The following is a 19,964-nucleotide window of genomic DNA, read 5'->3' on the forward strand; positions in this document are numbered from 1 at the left end:
TGATAAAGGAGACATTACCTTTACAAGACATCTCTACACTATCAAGTAATTGTATGAGGGTTTCTTGCCCATGCACAACTCATATTGTGTCTTGTCCTTTTTCTTGCGGGGCTATCACACCCTAAATTAAGGGCTAGATTTTATTAATTTGAAGTATTGAATTAAAGTTGTAACAAAGGAAAAGTTGAGGACCAAATTATAAAGTTTTAAAAGTTTTAGTTCGGTTTTGGAACTTGTGGGAAGTTCATGGACTTAGCCTTGAATTTTTCCAATTTCACCTGGTAAATTAAAACCCGATTAACCCCTAAAAATCCAAAAAATTCAAAACCCCTAAATCCCTAACCCGATCACACCCTTCCCTATTTTCAACCCAAATTCATCATCGTTCGACCACCGTAAGACGCACCGCTACCCCCATTTAACTCCCCATCCACCGATGATCAAAACCCAAGCCTCCCTGCACCGAAAAACACCGCGAAACGCCATGTATCACCGTTTGAAGCATCACCGGGAAAGAAAAAAACCGCCATTGTTTTCCATTGATTTTGATCAATCCGGTGACCGTCTGTCCTCACCGTCATCACCAATGTGTTCCCCGACCTATTTCGCTAAAAACTCGACATATGGGTCACCGTATCATCATCGTTTCCTTGGCTAACAGTCGTTGGGTAAGTTTGGTTTTATGTCTACATGCTCTCGGATGAATCGATCGATCGAACCACCCCTTGTCGGCATTTCATGCACTGCACATGCCGTTAAGTGTGCATAGATCTTTTCCCTAGCTCTGGTTTCTTCTTGAACCAATCCGAACCGGCCAACCCAGTTAGAACTAGCCAACCCGATCTGAACTGGGTCTGTTTGACCTGATCCATTGACTTTGACCCAAATTGAGTCAACCTGACTTGACCTATAATACCCAATTATCGAGTCAGTGACTGTAGTGTAAGAATTTAATATTTGGTGTTTTAATGTTAATAAATTGAAAATTCAAGGACTAATTTTAAAAATATTGTTAAGGACTTGATATCGAATATTGAAGAAGGGATGGACATTATGGTCTTTTTACAAGAAATGAATTTAAAATTGATTTTAAGGATATTTTTAAACATATGTGCTTGGAGATAAGGGAAAAGAAAAATCTGGAACATTTTATCCTCTCTTCTTCTTCTTTGCCATGAACAACTCTTCAAGGGTAAGTGAAATTAAAGTTAATGATTTCTTGTATTTTGGATTGGTTTTTAGTCTATGGGTGATATATAATTTTAAGTAAAGCTTAAAGATGAATAGAACTAAGTGATTAAGGAATTTAGAGTGAATTAGTAAATTGGATGGTTAAGGGATTTTATGAGATTGATTAGTATTTGGATTCTTATTGACATATTTGACTTGTTAATGGTTTAATTAAGGTAATTAAAGAGTTAGATAAGAGTAAGAACATGTTTGATTTATGGGTATGATCTTTATCTTAAAGTATTTTCTGTAGAATTTGGGAAGTTAAAGGAGGAATTAATGGACATAAGTTGTATGGATTAAATGCTATTGAGTTTAAGGACTTGAATAGAGTTAAGGGTGTGAGATTTAAGAGAGTTGTGAGTAAACTCGAAAAAGAATGGAGGAAATCTGGGTAATGGTATCGGTACTGGAAGAACAGTACTGATACTGTAAGGGTAAATTACTGGAAAAATGATGAATCGGATGATCAATATCGATACTGATTGAAGAATATCGACACTAACATGGAATGTATCAATACCATAATCGAAAATGAAATTCCAGAATGTTAGAACGGTATCGATACCGAAGTGAGTATCGATACTATAGGGGGTACTGATACTATTCAGTCTAAAATTTAAGTTAATAATTATTGTTTCATTTACGTAATTGCTAACGGATGAATCATAATTGGAAACTCATTATTTATCTTAGACATATTGATGTGTAGATTTGGATCAAAAGCGTATTGATTGAAGTGATAAAGCAAAGAGGCTGAACGAAAGTTAAAAAGGGTTTCGTTTAGGACTTACGTAAGGCAAAGGTGAGTAAAACTCAATTATTTTATATTATATTTGAGGGAGACTTGTGATAATCCAACCTCAGTGTTTTCGATCGAAAATCATTTTATTTTTATGCAATATTTTATAATGCTTTATTCAAGTTATATTTTTAAAGTTATGCTTTGATTGTTATATGCACATGAATGTGAACATGCGATATGAGAATATGATTATACGAAAATGATCTATGTGAAAATACCTTATGAGAATGTACATTATGAGAATAAGAAAAACTTTGAATAATAAAATGAGAAATGATTATGTGGTTAAATCCCAAGGTATATGTATGAGAATTAGAGGTATAGTTGGCATGCCAAGAGTCGAGGGTTCTATGTGGTCATTCGGGACAAATATATGGTAGTTAGGTGCAAATTATGTGAGTAGTGGTGACTGCATTAGTGCACAACCTCAATGTACTCAAATAGCTAGAGTTCTCAATAGTATGCATTGGGCTATTCAAAATAAAATGATATAAACCGAGCAATGTGTAAAAGTATACATTCTTGTCAGGAAATGTAAATTGAATTCCTTATGAAATGTTTTCTATGAGATGAATATGAAAATAATTTACAATGTTTTTATACTCGTAGTTGCCTCACTAAGTCAATGACTTAGCATGTTATTATTTCACACGTATGTTCAAAAAGATCGAAAGAGTAAGGCTAGGAAGGGACAACATACAAGGAAAGGAAGATCAGATTATAACAATTTAAGTTGTAGGTTTTATTGTTATTATGTAAAGTGTTGGCATGTATTAAAATGTTTAAATTGAAATGCTCTGATCCATTTTGTAGTCATATTATTTTAAAGTTATGTAAATTATTAAGTATTTACTTTCACTGTGAGTTTAAATTTCGATAGCAAATTGATATAAGGGTTTCACCACTTGAAAATAAATAAAAATTTAAAATTTTCAATAAGTTTTCAACAAGTCAAAGTTTTAAAAAGTAAATGTGACACCTCAGATTCGTATTCGGGTCGGGTACGGGTTGAGGTGTTACATTTATTGGTATCAAAGCTATGGTTTAATTAATTTTAAGTTCGAAATGAAACAATTTTTGTTTTAAAAAGTGTAAATGCCAAAAAAAAGTTAAATCTCTCAGATTTGATAAGGTAATTAGTATGTTGTCCTTACCGATAGAATAATGATTTGATCTTAATAGATGTCAGACTATAAGGGCTCTCGAAGTGAAGCGGGAGATGGAAATGAGGGTAGCATTAATTCACCTACCCCAAGTAGGCAAGGTGAAGAACAAGTTCCTCAGAGAGTACCTGTACAAGATAATGGGACATTTTTCCAGATGTTGGACGTGATTCTGATATGTTCCCAACCATCTCCTGTCTCAGCTCCTAAGATGAATGGCTAAGGAGCTAAGAATCTTAGGAGCACCTAAATTTAGAGGAGAAGTTGAGGAAGGTCCTATTGATGCGGATATGTGGTTAAATGACATTAAGATCATGTTTGAGGGTATTCATTATTCTTAAATGGAGAAATTAGACGGTGCAGTCTCATTGCTGAGAGGACAAACACGAAGATGGTGGATCAATGTGACGATGAGAGCATCCCAAGATCAAGTGATGTGGTCGTTCTTTTTGAAAGAATTTAAGAAACAAGTATATAGGCGACCAGTTTATTCGTCAAATGAAACAAGAATTTATGAGTTTGAAACAAGGGAATTGCATTGTGTATGAGTACGAGTGCTAGTTCAAAAATATGAGCATATTTAAAGCTGAGTTGGTCCCTACAAAAAAGGATTCATGTGACTGGTTCGTATAGGGTTTGCGCCCCAGATTGAAGGCACTATTACTAGCTCTGAATTTTTTCACATTTCAATAAGTGGTGAATTAATCTAAAGCTTTAGAGAAAGCTCAAAATGAAAGATTTGGGGAGCATAAGACTTAGTGGAACAAGAGAGTGAGTACCTCGACGAGTGCATCATAATCGAAGAAAAGTTGAGATTTGTGTTTTCGACCTCAGACTAGATCAAAGTCAGCTGCATCATCATGCAGATGATCCAATCCTGTAAGAGCTAAGCAAATTCAATCAGTTGAATCAGGAGTGGGAAAGTCAACCCAATGTTAGCATTGTGGCAAACAACATAGTGGCATATGTCGAAGGGTTTTCAGAGCATGCTTTAAATGTGGGGAGATATGACATTTTATCTAGGATTGTCCATTGATGACTGGGGAGCATGCGGAAATATAGAGATATGCTATTGTACCTCAGAGAGGTAGAGGCCGAGGCTGAGGAAGGAATCAATCTGAGTCGACCACTAAACCTGATGTGCGATCAACTGATCGAGTGTACAACCTTAAAACTAATAAAGATCACGATAATCTAGAGATCATTGCAGGTACTTTCCAGTTGTTTGATAAATCTGTTTTGGTTTTAATTGACCCAGGATCAACTTATTCTTATGTTAGTAGCAAATTAGTGAAAGATTTGAGAATTCTGTTAGAATATATTAGTAGTGAGGTAATTGTGACAAATCTATTAAGGCATAGTGCTCGGGTAAATCATTTGTGTCGAGGGTGTCCCATATGAATTCAGGGAATTGAATTCCCTACTAATCTGATGGAATTACCCTTTGAAGAATTTGAAGTTATCTTGGGAATGGATTGGTTATATCATTTTCATACTAATGTCGATTGTCGACTGAAGCAAGTAGTTTTGATAAATCTGAAGGGATAAGAAGTAATTGTTATCCGTGAAAGATTTAATCCATTAGCTAATGTAATATTGGTGATGTCGATTAAGAAGTTAATGTTACAAGTATGCCAAGCTTTCATCGCCAATGTGATCGATAATCAAACCAAGAAGAAAAGATTGGAAAAAATTCCGCCTATCCGAGAGTTCCCAGAAGTATTTCCTGAGGAATTACCAGGACTACCTCCAGATAGGGAGGTTGAGTTTCAAATTGAGGTAATGCCTGGAATGGCACCAATTTCAATGGCTCCTTACAAAATGGCCCCGAAGGAATTGAGTGAGCTAAAGACTCAGCTGCAAGAGTTATTTGATAAAGGATTTATTCAATGGATAAGTATGTGGATCTATACATCAAGGAAATAATTTGATTGCATGGAGTGCCAATTTCAGTAGTATCTGACAGAGATCCAAGGTTTACCTTGAGGTTTAAAAAGTCTTTACATGGAGATTTGGGTATTCAATTGAACTTTAGCACTGCTTTTCACCCTGAAATCGATGGCCAATCAGAGCGGATGATTCATATTCTAGAAGATATGTTAATAGCATATGTAATAGAGTTCCATGGTACATGGGAGAAGTATCTACCCCTTGGGAATTTTTATACAATAACAGTTATCAATCAAGCATTAAAATGACACCGTATGAAGCATTGTATGGAAGAAAATGCAGAATTTCACTTAATTGGTATGAATCAAAAGATCGAGACGTTCATAGTCCTAATTTGATTAAAGAAGTGGAAGAAAAAGTTCAGGTAATTCAGCATAACCTTAACGTGGCGGCCAATAGATAAAAGTCCTACGCGGATTTGAAAAGAAAGGAAATTGAATTCCAAGTAGGAGATAAAGTATTTTTAAAAGTCTCTTCGTGGAAGAAAGTGCTTCATTTTGGTCTAAAAGGAAAGCTTAGTCCTAGATTCATTGGACCTTATAAGATATTAAAAGGAGTTAGACCAGTGGAATATTAGTTAGCAATGCCACCAGAAATGGAAAATATCCATAATGTCTTCCATGTGTATATGCTCAGGAGATATCGATCAGATCCTTCACACATCGTAGCATCAGAAGAAATAAAATTTCAACCTGACCTAACTTACGAGTAAGAACCAGTGCAAATTTTAGCATATGAAGTCAAACAACTGAGGAACAAGATGATCCCATTGGTTAAATTTCTCTGGATAAATCACAAAGTAAAATAGACAATATGGGAATGTGAAGATGATATGAGAAGACAATTTCCTCATCTCTTTGTATAGTAAAAATTTGAGGACAAATTTTCTTAAGGAGAAGAATTTTAATACCCCAAATATCGGGTCAGTGACTATAGTGTAAGAAATTAATATTTGGTGTTTTAATGTTAATAAATTGAAATTTTCAAGGACTAATTTTGGAAATGTTGTTTAGGACTTGATATCAAAGATTGAAGAAGGGATGGACATTATGGTCTTTTTTCAAGAAATGAATTTAAAATTTATTTTAAGGATATTTTTAAACATGTGGTCTTGGAGATAAGAAAAAAAGAAAAGTTTGGAACATTTTATCCTCTCTTCTTCTTATTTGCCGTGAACACCTCTTCAAGGGTAAGTGAAATTAAAGTTAATGATTTCTTGTATTTTTGGCTTGGGTTTTAGTCCTTGGGTGATATATAAGTTTAAGGAAAGCTTAAAGATGAATAGAACTAGGTGATTAAGGAATTTAGAGTGAATTAGTAAATTGGGTGGTTAAGGAATTTGATGAGATTTATTAGTATTTGGATTCTTATTGACATATTTAACTTGTCAGTGGTTTAATTAAGGTAATTAAAGAGTTAGATAGGAGTAAGAACATGTTTGATTTATGGATATAATCTTTAGCTTAAATTATTTTATGGAGAATTTGGGAAGTTAAAGGAGGAATTAATGGACATAAGTTGTATGGATTAAATGCTATTGAGTTTAAGGACTTCAATAGAGTTAAGGGTGTGAGATTTAAGAGAGTTGTGGGTAAATTCAAAAAAGAATGGAGGAAATATGGGTAAGGGTATCGGTAATGGAAGAACAGTACCGATACTATAAGGGTAAATTGCTGGAAAAATGATGAATCAGATGATCAATATCGATACTGATTGAAGAGTATCGATACTAATATGGAAGGTATTGATACCATAATCGAAAATGAAATTCCATAATGTTAGAATGGTATTGATACCGAAGTGAGTATCGATACCATATAAGAGAAGTATCGGTACTATAGGGGGTACCAATACTATTCAGCCTGAAATTTAAGTTAATAATTGTTGTTTCGTTTACGTAATTGCTAACGGATGAATCATAATTGGAAACTCATTATTGATCTTAGACATATTGATGTGTAGATTTGGATCAAAAGCGTATTGATTGAAGTGATAAAGCAAAGAGGCTGAACGAAAGTTAAAAAGGGTTTCGTTTAGGACTTACGTAAGGCAAAGGTGAGTAAAACTCAATTATTTTATTTTATATTTGAGGGCGACTTGTGATAATCCAACCTCAGAGTTTTCGATCGAAAATCATTTTATTTTTATGCAATATTTTATAATGCTTTATTCAAGTTATATTTTTAAAGTTATGCTTTGATTGTTATATGCACATGAATGTGAACATACGATATGAGAATATGCTTATATGAAAATGATCTATGTGAAAATACCTTATGAGAATGTACTTTATGAGAATAAGAAACACTTTGAATAATAAAATGAGAAATAATTATGTGGTTAACGCCCAAGGTATATGTATGAGAATTAGAGGTATAGTTGGCATGCCAAGAGTCGAGGGTTCTATGTGGTCATTCGGGACAAATATGTGGCAATTAGGTGCAGATTATGTGAGTAGTGGTGAATGCAATAGTGCACAACCTCAATGTACTCAAATAGATAGAGTTCTCAATAGTATGCATTGGGCCATTCAAAATAAAATGATATAAACCGAGCAATGTGTAAAAGTATACATTCTTGTCAGGAAATATAAATTGAATTCCTTTTGAAATGTTTTCTATGAGATGAATATGAAAATAATTTACAATGTTTTTATACTCATAATTGTGTCACTAAGTCAACGACTTAACGTGTGATTGTTTCACACATAAGTTCGAAGAGATTAAAAGAGTAAGGCTAGGAAGGGACAACATACAAGGAAAGGAAGATCATATCAGAACAATTTAAGTTGTAGGTTTTATTATTATTATGTAAAGTGTTGGAATTTATTAAAATGTTTAAATTGAAATGGTCTCATCCATTTTGTAATCATATTATTTTAAATATATATAAATTATTAAGTATTTACTTTCAATGTGAGTTTAAATTTTGATAGCAAATTGATTTAAGGGTTTCACCATTTGAAAATAAATTAAAAGTTCAAATTTTTCAATAAATTTTCAACAAGTCAAAGTTTTGAAAAGTCAATGTGACACATCAGATTCGTATTCGGGTCGGGTGTTAAACGACTCGTTGACTTTGATCTGACCAGTTGACCGGTCTGACCGTTGACTTTGACCGAAAAAATAAAATTTTCCTAAAAGTCCTATTTTATGTTTTTTCGACTTTTTGAGTCTGAATCTGAAGTCTGTTTTGCCAAATTCGTACTTGGTAAGCCATTTTTCAGTGTTTTATCTTCGGATTCAATTTGGTTTTTGGATTAAGTTCAGTTTCTAACGTAAATTTGTTTGCTATGTATCCGAGAAATTATTGGACGTTGGATTCAAGTTCGAGACTGATCAAATGTAGTTTAAATGTTCGATCGGTGGAGAACAGTAGTTAATACTCTACTACATTTTATATACTTTTCGGAGCGCATTGATAAATGGTAAATATATGAATGAAAATGATTGGTCTATTAGGTGTATTTAATTATTATTTGACTCAAACTGAATTTGGAATAAAGATAAAACACTATATAAGAATCAGACTCAAACTGAAATTGGTAGACCGATCGAAAACAAATCTAATTTCAGTGATTAAATCAGTAAATCAATAAATCTTAGGACTCGTAAATTCTTATTAATCTTGTTAAAGGTTAAATGAAAGAAATAATTGGATAAGAAATTAAGAAAATACATGTATGATGTAAAAAATAAGATTTTTCCCTGAAAGTGAAAATAATCATGTTAATCACTCATGATCTTGAGATGGTAAAGGGCCTAAAATTTCTAATTCTTGAGCGACTACCCCGAGGCTAAATTACCAAAAGTACCTTACATGTCTAAATTACTCGAAATGAAAAAGTTGATCTGAATAGAAATGATCTACATAACTGAATTGTTAAAACAATAGAATTACTCTAGAATAATAATTAACCTAAGTACCCTCAATGACCTAGAATTAAGCGTCTCCCTAAGATCTATTCAACAATGACTATGAAGATGATCAGTTTGACAAGAGTTGTCTGTATGAAAGTGTGAACACCCTTTAAAAGCATCAATTTGACCGGGTGAAAGGTATCACAATGTTGGGATTTGTTTAGTTCAAGTTAACTCCATATCCTGATAAATTGACATGAATCTTGAATACCATGAATCATCATTTCTCCCTTATTAGATTAAATTACTAAGAATTCTCCAAGAATCTAATGTCCAAAATGCCTTGATTTCCCGTATAATGGAATCACTCCTATCATATCTGAAATCACAAGTAACTCTGATGCAAAGGATTCTGAATACCTTTCTGATTTCATAGTGCCTCCGAAAAATTATCTGAATACTATATGTTATGGATAAATCATGTCCCGAATAATTGATGAATCTGCCAACTATCAAACCTTTTTATAGGGATATCATTTCTAAATTTAATCAATTTACAGAAGTTTCATGGCTCCCTACCTGATAAATACTAGTACCTTTGGAATATAATTGGATCCTCTAGTGTATTATATGATTGTTTTACCTATTCTAAAATGTGTTTTACCGAGATTTATGAGTTACTGAAGTTTAAGTCTGTCTGTCAGATTTAGGACCTCTGGATACGATTTTTACTGAATTGATATAATGAACTCTAATTTCCTGCTACCACTAATTATTGTCTAAAAATGTTTTTCTTTGGGATACTTTGGGATCTGGTATAAAGTCTCTGCATGTTCAGTTCGACCAAATTGGTAATTCCTTATATAGGTTCAGATCGATCAAACTGGTAATTCCTTACGGTAGGTTTAGCTCGGTCAAATTGGTAATTCCTTATATAGGTTCAGACCGATCGAGCTGGTAATTCCTTACGGATCTAAGGTGACCCTTGGGTGGGCTCCTAGGCCTAATGGACCTAGTGGTAAGACCTTACGGACCTTAAGGAACCCCCTTAGTGTGGCACCTTTGCTATGTACTTTGGGTAAGTCCTTATGGGCCTGAGGGCACACCCTCCAAGGTGTTCCCTTAGACTGACACCTAAGCTCAATGGGCCTAGGTTAAGTCCTTATGGATGTAGTTCTGGGGAACTGCATATTGGTGCTCGGTTGGAGGGTTTTCCCATGGTTTCAAAAATACGTTTTAAACTACTAGTGTTTTAAAAGATCTGTACATTTTCACTGGTTTTGTGGCAACACACTAGGCACCCTATTATGATATCCTGAACCTAGTTCTCTAAACGTTCTCTCTGAACTGTAAGATTCATGCCTTTTACTACCTGAAATATCAGTTGGACCTCAACTTATCACAAAAATATGTAGATTTCTGAATCAATAAGGAAAATTATGCTTGTCCATTATCTGCATTTTCCTTCACCATCACTTGGTAGTTTTGTATTACTAAGTTTCCCAAAGCTCACTCTGTTACTCACTATTCTAGGTTAAATAGATCAAGTTCAGTTTTCGACATCAATATTGGAGCTCCACCGGTGTTACTTGCAGAGTACGGTGCATGTGCTTAGGGGGCATATAGGTGGTATTCTGTTTTTATATCCGAGTCTAAAACATGTATAATTTTAATTCTTTTGTAGTATATGAATGGTTTTTTGAACTTGTATTTTAATTATATTTTGTTTTATTATTTTACATGTTTTAATAGAAATTTTAAATTTTCCGAGATTTTTAATGTGGGTCGCTCCGGTGGCCCTAATGTGACACCTCATATTGGATCGGGTCACCCGCATCGGTCTGTTGGTGTTATAGGGGTACCTTATTTAAAAGGTAATTTGATGATAAAACAGCTTCTCCCCACATGTTCTGTTATAAATATTGAAAATTAGGATTGTAGTATGATAATCTAATAATAAAAATATCATTGCAATAATAAAGTTGAAAATGTGAAATTATAATAGAACCTGAAATCGAATATAATTGAATAAAAAGAATAAACGTTTTGTTGAGGCTTGTATGAATAGTTTCCTTAGGACATATTTGTACTCTCCTTAGTGCTTTGAGTAACATTGGTTGTCGGTCTCCTAGAATACAACAACAAAAGTTCACAATAGTAAGCACAACCGTATTGAACAATCTAACACAATTTTTGTCTTTATCTATCAACAAAAAAATGAATTTAGAAGAATCAAAGATTTGAAAAGAAATGATTTGAAAGAAAATAAATTAAATGAATTTAAAGTTGTGTGTTGAAAATGTGTCTGTAACACTCCGATTTAGGGGTAAATTATAAGTTTTTGAAACTAGTAGTCAGTTTTAGAAAGATACTGGAATTTAGGGACCAAACTCATAATTTACCCATTTTTCTTTAAGTGAAAATTATAAACTCTCTCCCCTGAAATAATTTGGTTTTTCCATATTGTTTTCCCTATTTCCTCTCTCCCATCAGCCCCCTTTTGAGCTCCAATACCTCCACAGTCCGGCTATCGTTCGTCAATCCGAAACCACCAATAGACTCACCATGAAACGAAGAACAAAACTCGACCTCTATTTTTTCGTGAGTTGACATCGTTCGCCATAAAAATCAACCGAAAGTTTTGTCAGTTTTAACTCGATCTCCATTGGTTTTCCTTCGATTCAAGTCGATCCAGCCACCTATTTTCGACACTTCCTGCACCATCGTGTTCCTTGCAATGTTCCGTATCCACCGGTGTCCTTCTTGTCTCTATCATTACCGGCGCGTGAGGGGTGAGGAAGTTAAAGTTCTAGACGTTTTAAAATCGAGCTCTTTGTCGTTCAAAATTGTGAACCGAGCTTGTTAAGTGTCTCAAAATCCCTTAAAATAATTTTAGAAATTTTTATGAAATTTTTGTTGATATGTATATGAGGAATTATTAGAAGTTGATTTCAAGATCGAGGGCGTTCGAATGGAGTTTAAATGGTCGATCAATATGGCACAGAAATCGAGGTAATACATTACTACCTCTTTATGCTTTATGAAACATGTTGGTATTGGTAAATGCATGAATAAGATAATGTTTGGTCTTATCTGTGTAGTTAATTAATTTCTACACTCGATCTGAATATGGTAAATATTAGGTAACTGAATATGGTAAATATTAGGTAACTGAATATGGTAGATGACTAATATAAGAAAATAGAGGACAGATGGAATTAAATCACAGGTTCTGAGATTAAATAATAAAGGATTCACCAATGGATATGTAAATTATAAACTATATCATTAAAGGTTAAATGTAAAAGGTACTTGGATGAGAAATTATGAGAACACTTCGGTTAGGTGACTCTCTTGTTGTAAAAAGACAAGAATTGATTCTGAAAGTTGGATAAGAACTTTGTAAAGACATATTGATTCGATGAAACTACTGATGTGCATAGAAAATGCTAGTTTTGTTTAGAAAATCTGGGTAATCGATTTCTAAACCTCATATGGCTTGTACAAGTTACTTTGATAAGGAATAATTTCAAGTTCAGAGATTATGTTGGAAAACAATTAACTCTAGGATCTCTAAATTCTATTATTCTTGTTAAGAGTTTTAATATCGATTATCTGGTTATAAAATTACAAAAATGCCCTTGAGAGGTATAAATAGTCCGAGTTGACTCTGAGTGAGTAAATACCAAAAGAATAATTTATTGAGGGTGCTCTTTTGTCAGAATTGTTTAAAAAATGGAATAGATGATAAGTTTGAATTAAATAATAAGATCGAACAGAAGGAATGGATTGAAATACTTTTGATCTGTAAAATGACCAAAATACCCTTGGAATGGAAATGAATCAAGAATATCACCAAGACCAAGAATGATTGGATATCATCAAGCTCTGAAAGGACTGAATTAACATTGAGTACCAAAATACCCTTATGGACTAGACTAAGTAAATATCTTGGATTAATTAAGGAATCTAAATAAACATGGGTGTTGTACTACCCTTAAAAGTTATGGAACTCTGCTTAAGTGAGTTGACCAACGCTAATGCTATGTGAGTACCTGAATAATATAGATATCACTTGAATCCTTGTTCGTCTCCTCAAGTTTGGATCGATGATAATTTTGGAAGTACTCAGCTCAGCTCAACTCTAGAGCGTATTCGATACTAAGAAATGGATATTTGTTAGACAAATTAGTCACGAATACCAAATTGAACTGAACGAAAGTACAATATGTATCTAAAATTTAGAAACTTCCGAATTACTCTGGAAAACTCTGGATTAACCGGGATAGACTTGACTACTAAATGAACTAAGTAACCTCAATGATTGAGGATTAAGTAAGTGATTGGAATAAGTCTGGAAACTCGGATAAACTTACATGATGTATCATCCCTATGGGTTATGAACCATAAATCAAGTACATCGGCATTTCCTGATATAGTTGAAACATGGAGATAAAATAAAGACCATTAGAATATTTGTTTGTTTCCTTAAGATCCATTTAGCGATGACTCATAAGATGATTTATGGACAAGAATTATTGGTAGTAAAGAGTGAATACCTAGAAGGGAAACAAATGGACCGATCAACATGCATTAGTTCTGGAAGTTGTTCAGCTTGAGTTATTTCAATAATCCGATAGATTGAAACAGATTGTAAATGTCCTGAACCTTCATTTCTTATTTATCAGTTCAAATCACTCCGGTTTTATCTGATCACACAAGTAACTCAGATGCAAATGGTTATGAATACCCCATTCGGTTCAATTAGACTAAAATTTTGTTAATTCAATGCATAATCATGAATACACCAGATTGATTGAGTAATGGAATCACTCTCCATAAATATGAAACTAGAATTTATTCAGTATAGAGGTTCCTGAACACCTTCCGGATGCACCTGAATAATAGTGGAATTCTGAAGTATCAATTTTAAATGTCTGATTAGAACGACTAGTAATCTATTCATTTCAATAGAACATCGTTCTTGGAATCTGATCAAATGACATCAGTTTCATGTTATCCATTCTGATAACTACCAAGTGTCTCTGAAAAATACTTGGACCCTCTAGTGTGTTCCCTATGCACTACTTAATTGGTTATATGTGTTGAAATGCAGTACACCAAAATCTATGGTTTACTATTTTATTGATGCACTGACTTACTGGTGATGGCTTATGGACTATGATTATTATTTGATTATCTATTTTCATTGGTATATGATTACGATGATTATAGATTTATGGAAATTTTGCTTAGTGTACAAATTATATCTTTAAGATACCGATTTTGGGTAGGACTGGAACATGGAGGTACAACTCTGATCAAGCTGGCAAATCTTTACGGACCTAATGTGACTCTTGGGTAGGCTCTGTGGCCCCGAGATCATTCTTATGTATGCCCTGTGACCCTGGGATTTTTCTTAGATAGGCCTCGTGGCCCTGAGATCATTCTTGGGTAGGCCCTGCAGCCTGGAGATCTTTCTTGGGTAGGCCCCGTAGCCTTGAGAACTTTCTTGGATAGGCCCATAGGCCCCAAGATGCTCCCTTAGGTTGGCTCCCTTTGTTGTGTGCTTAGGGTAAGCCCTTATGGATAAAGTTCTAGGAAACTGTATAATAGAATATGGTTGGAGGGTTCCTCAATGGTTTTAAAATATTTATATCTTTTCACCGGCTTTGATTGAAACACACTAGACATCCTATTCGACCTCCTGAAAATGTGGTACTATGAATGCTTCTTATGAACTGAGATCTTCATGGCTTCTACTCGATGAACTATCAGTGGAACTCCAGATTATTCCAAAAACCAATATATGTCTGATTCAATAAGGAAATTATATGGATTTCCATTTATCTGCATGTCTTGTAGCATCACCTGGTAGTATTGTATTACTGAGCTTTCCAAAGCTCACTCTATTACTCACCTTTTCAGGTTAAAAGAATTATATTGGTGCATCTATCGACATCAATAAGGGAGTTCTTCCGGCGTTGCTTGCAGAGTATGGTACATGTGATTAGGGTGCATGTAGGTTGTATTTTGTTTTATATAAAAGTCTGAAAATCTATTTTATTTCTAAATACGGATAATTTTTATTTTGTATTCATAAATCATTTTATGATTTTACATGTTTTAATAAAAGCATATTTTTTATGACATTTTTATAGTGGGTAGCTCTGGTGGCCCTAATGTGACACCCCAGATCAGATCGGGTTACCTGCATCGGTATGAGGGGGTTACATTTAGTGGTATCAAAGCTTAGGTTGAGTTAAAATTTTCAAGATAGACTGGCCGGTCGAATATCAAAAGATTTCTTATCGGTACATGCCCCTAGACTACAATCATACCTCTCTAAGATGAAACTCCAAGGTTGACTATATTAAGGCTCTACCTTTGCATAAAGGAATACCAGTAACGTCTGTCTAAATTCTGTAAAATATCTTATGAGTAATGTGAGAGTTACTCCTTCGAGATATTCTGACCTGACTCCGAAAATGAAATTTGGATATGTTACTATTATGTGAACATAATCGCGTAGCAAAGGTTGAATTGATTCCACAAGGATATTTATGTTCTGATTCTTTTATTTGAATGAGGGAGAGTTATGATAATAATTTATACTCAACTGGTTAAGGATTAGTGGATGATTCATATTTCGGTAAAAGCTACTTGAAGATATGGAAGAACTGATGGAAGTTTCATTTCTACAATTCTGTGACATGAATGAATTTCGAGGACAAAATTCTTTTAAGAAGGGGAGAATTGTAACACCCTGATTTAGGGGTAAATTATAAGTTTTTGAAACTGGTAGTCAGTTTTACAAAGATGATGGAATTTGGGGACTAAACTCATAATTTAGCCATTTTTCTTTAAGTGAAAATTATAAACTCTTTCCCCTAAAATAATCTGGTTTTTCCAGATTGTTTTCCCCATTTCCTCTCTCTCGCCAACCCCCTTTTGAGCTCTAATTTCTCCACCGTACGGCCACTGTTCGTCGATCCAAAACCACCAATAGACTCACCATGGAACGGAGAACAAAACTCGACCTCTATTTCTTCGTGAATCGACGTCATTCATCGTAAAAATCAACCGAAAGTTTCATCGGTTTTAACTCAATCTCCATTGGTTTTCCGTCGATTCAGTTAGATCCGGCCACCCGTTTTCGACACCTCCTGTATCATCGTGTTCCTTGTATTGTTTCGAGTCCACCGGTGTCCCTTTTGTCTCCGTCGTCACAGACGCATGAGGGGTGAGGAAGTTAAAGTTTTCGACGTTTAAAATCGAGCTCTCCGCTGTTAAAAATTGTGAACCGAGCTTGGTAAGTGTCTCAAAATCCCTTAAAACAATTTTAGAAATTTGTATGGAATTTTATCGACCTTCTAGGCCGTCGCACGTACCGGCCCTTGAGTGTGGGCGTCGTTTGTCATCCAGGGGAGCCGATTGAGCCGAGTCGTGTAACACCCCGATTTAGGGGTAAATTATAAGTTTGGTGCCCAAATTCTAGCATCTTTTTAAAATTGACTACATGTTTCAAAAACTTATAATTTACCCCTAAATCGGGGTCTTACAGTGTCACAACTTAGCCTTTATATAGGGAGAGAAATTTGGATTGAAAAGTTAAGACCTTTCAATGAAAAGACTTAACTATTTAATTAAAAATCATAACCTTTTAATGAAAAAAACTTAACATGAAAAGACTTAATTTTTAGGTGAAGACTTAGCAATATTTCACGAAAATACATGCCTAGGAACTATCAAAGAATAATCATGCATCACATCGATTTAAATTCCTTTGCCAAGTCCATCAAGCATAGAAAGAGAAGATTGAAAATAGAAAAGATCTAAAAGGCATGATAGGAAGTTGACAAAATGTTGGCATTAAATTTTAGGTTAAATTATACCGTTACTCACTAAACTATACTCTATCTCTTATTTTCCTCACTAAACTTTCAATTTTTCTAATTTGCTCACTGAACTTTACAAATTGAATCATTTTGCTCACTCTACTGTTAACTATTTAACGATGTTATGACATGGCACAAGAAATGCAACCGGCCACCACGCTATTTTCATTCCGGCCACAGTCCATCGTCGTTTATGATAGTCGTTCGATCCCAAATTTCATGGATCGTTCATCTCGACCCCGTGAGTACAAATCTTATGGTTATTTCAACAAAAAAAATATCCCAAACCCCGTGAATCTGGATTGAAATGTTTCAGCTTCTTCATTTTTAATCTCAAAATCGTGGACTTCAGAGTAAGTTTCAATAAAATGGAGGTCAGATTCGGACTCACTGTGTCGAGGTGAAACGACTCATGAAATTTGAGACTGAACGACCACCATCTATGGTGGTCGACGGTGGCCGATAGTGACATCCTTATTCTTTTTGTCACACCCCAAATTAGGGCAAGATTTTTTTAATTTAAAGTTTTGAATTAAAGTTGTAACAAGGGAAAATTTGAGGACCAAATTGTAAAGTTTTAAAAGTTGTAGCTCAGTTTTGGGAACCTGTGGAAAGTTTAAGGACTTAACCCAAAATTTTACCATTTTCTGATCAATGAAAAATAAACCCCCCAGGGATATACCTAAAAAATTTCCCATTTTTTTTCCAATTGAGTAACCCCACCCAACGCCCCTTCACCATCGATCAACCGTCGTTCGACTGTCGTGCTCATCACCGCCCCAACCAAAATACTCATTGTCTCAGTCCGACCAAAACCCCTCGGCCAATTCGTTGAAAGGAGTCGTCGTTTGCCATGGAGACGTCAAAGAAGTTCGATTGAAAACCCCACCTCGTCGCTGGATTTTTCACTGATTCCGGCCACCTTGCTCATCGATCTGTCTCACCGTCCCGAGCACCCGGACTCCCAGCTCTGTTTTGACCAAAACCCAACTAAAATCACCGCTTCATCGATTTTTTTGCCTCCACCGTTTGCTAAGCCCGGTTTCTTTTGATTTAATTTTTTTATCGATGTTCTGGTTGGATTATTGGGTTAATATGAGTTATTTTTGGTGTTTGTTTGTGTTTCGAGTAATAGGTCATTAACCATGTCCCCGTCGTCTGTTACACACGCTGCCACACACCACCGTTGCGCTTGGGCCTTGTCGTCTAGCTAATTCTTCCAGAAGTTGAGTTAACTTGAACCGAGTTGACTGAATCAACTCCTTGACCGTTGACTTTGACCGAAAAGTTAACTTTTTCAAAAAAAATGTTATTTTATGTTTTTTTGATGTCCTGAGTCTGAATCTGAAGTTTGTTTTGCCAAATTCGCACTCGGTAAGCCGTTTTCAGTGATTTATCTTCAGAATCAAATTTGGTTTTTCGATTAAGTTCAGTTTTTGACGTAAATTTGTTTTCTATGTATCCGAGACAATATGAGACTTGAAATCAAAGTTCGAGGGCAATTGAATGGAGTTTAAATGGTTGATCAATATGGTTCATAAATTTAGGTAATACAATACTACCTTATGCATGTTGTATGGAATATGTTGGTATTGGTAAATGAATGGTTGAATATGGTTACGTGTGTAGTTGAAAACTCTAAACTCGGTCCGTTTACAAAATAAAATAAATTAAAATGAATAAGGCTGAGACTACCTGCATAGACACAAGAAGACTGATAAGAATGATTTCAAGTTTTGCGATTATCCGAAAAAGAAAGTAACCTCAGAATCTCTAAATTCTAATTATCATCGTTAAAAACTTTAATATCAAAATTACCTGATTATGAAATCAAAAAATTGCCCCTGAAGTGTAAAACGATCAAAATACCCTTGAAATGAAAAAAATGATTATATTATATGACCAATTTGAACTAAGGGAAAGTATTGTAAGTTTCTGAATTATGGAAACGACTGAATTACTCTGGAAACTCCGAAGTGACCTAGATAACTTGAATACTAAATGACCTAAGTACCCCCAAAGACCTAGAATTAATAGAATAACTTTGATAAGTCTAGAAATGATGATGATCATATATGTTGTTACGTCCATAAGGGCTTTTTTACCCACGAATCAAGCACTTTGACATTTCTTGATATCGTTGTAATACAGAAGTGAAATAAATACCCATTGGAATACATGTTCATCTCCTTAAGATCTATTCAACAATGATTCTGAAGATGATAAGTTCGACAAGAGTTGTCAGTATTAAAGTGTGAATACCCTTGAAGTGCAACGATTTGACCAGTTTGACAGGTATCACAGTGATGAGAGTTGTTCAGTTCGAGTTAACTCGATATCCTGATAAATTGACACGAATCTTAAATACCATGAATCGTTGTTTCTCCCTTATTAGATCAAATTACTAAGAATTCTCCAAGAACCTAATGTCCAAAATGCCCCTGATTTCCTGAATAATGGAACCACACATGTCATATCTGAAATCACAAGTAACTCTGATGCAAAGGATTCTGAATACCTTTCTGCTTACATAGTGCCTCCGAAAAATATCCTAATACTTTATAATCTTGATAAATCATGTCTCGAATAACTGATGAATATGTCAGCTATCAAACCCTTTTATAGGGATCTCATTCCTGAATTCAATCAGTTTATAGAAGTTTTATGGCTTCATACCTGATAAATATCAGTACCATCAGAAAATAATTGGATCCTCTAGTGTGTTCCCTATGTGTTATATGATTGTTTTATCAGTTATGAAATGTGTTTTACCAAGATTTCTGAGTTACTAAAGTTTTAAGTATGTATGTCTGATTCATGATCTTTGGATACCATTTCTACTGAATTGATATATCTGAACTCTGATTTCCAACTACCACTGGTTACTGTCTGAAAAATATTTTTCTTCGGGGTACTTTTGGATCTGGTATGAAGTCTCTGCAGGTTTAGCTCGATCAAACTGGTAATTCCTTATATAGGTTCAGACCGATCGAACTGATAATTACTTACGACAAGTTCAGTTCGATCAAACTGGTAATTCCTTATATAGGTTTAGACC

Source organism: Hibiscus syriacus, unplaced genomic scaffold (assembly GCF_006381635.1).
Source record: "Hibiscus syriacus cultivar Baekdansim isolate YM2019G1 unplaced genomic scaffold, ASM638163v2 tig00009009_pilon, whole genome shotgun sequence".
NCBI lineage: Eukaryota > Viridiplantae > Streptophyta > Magnoliopsida > Malvales > Malvaceae > Hibiscus > Hibiscus syriacus.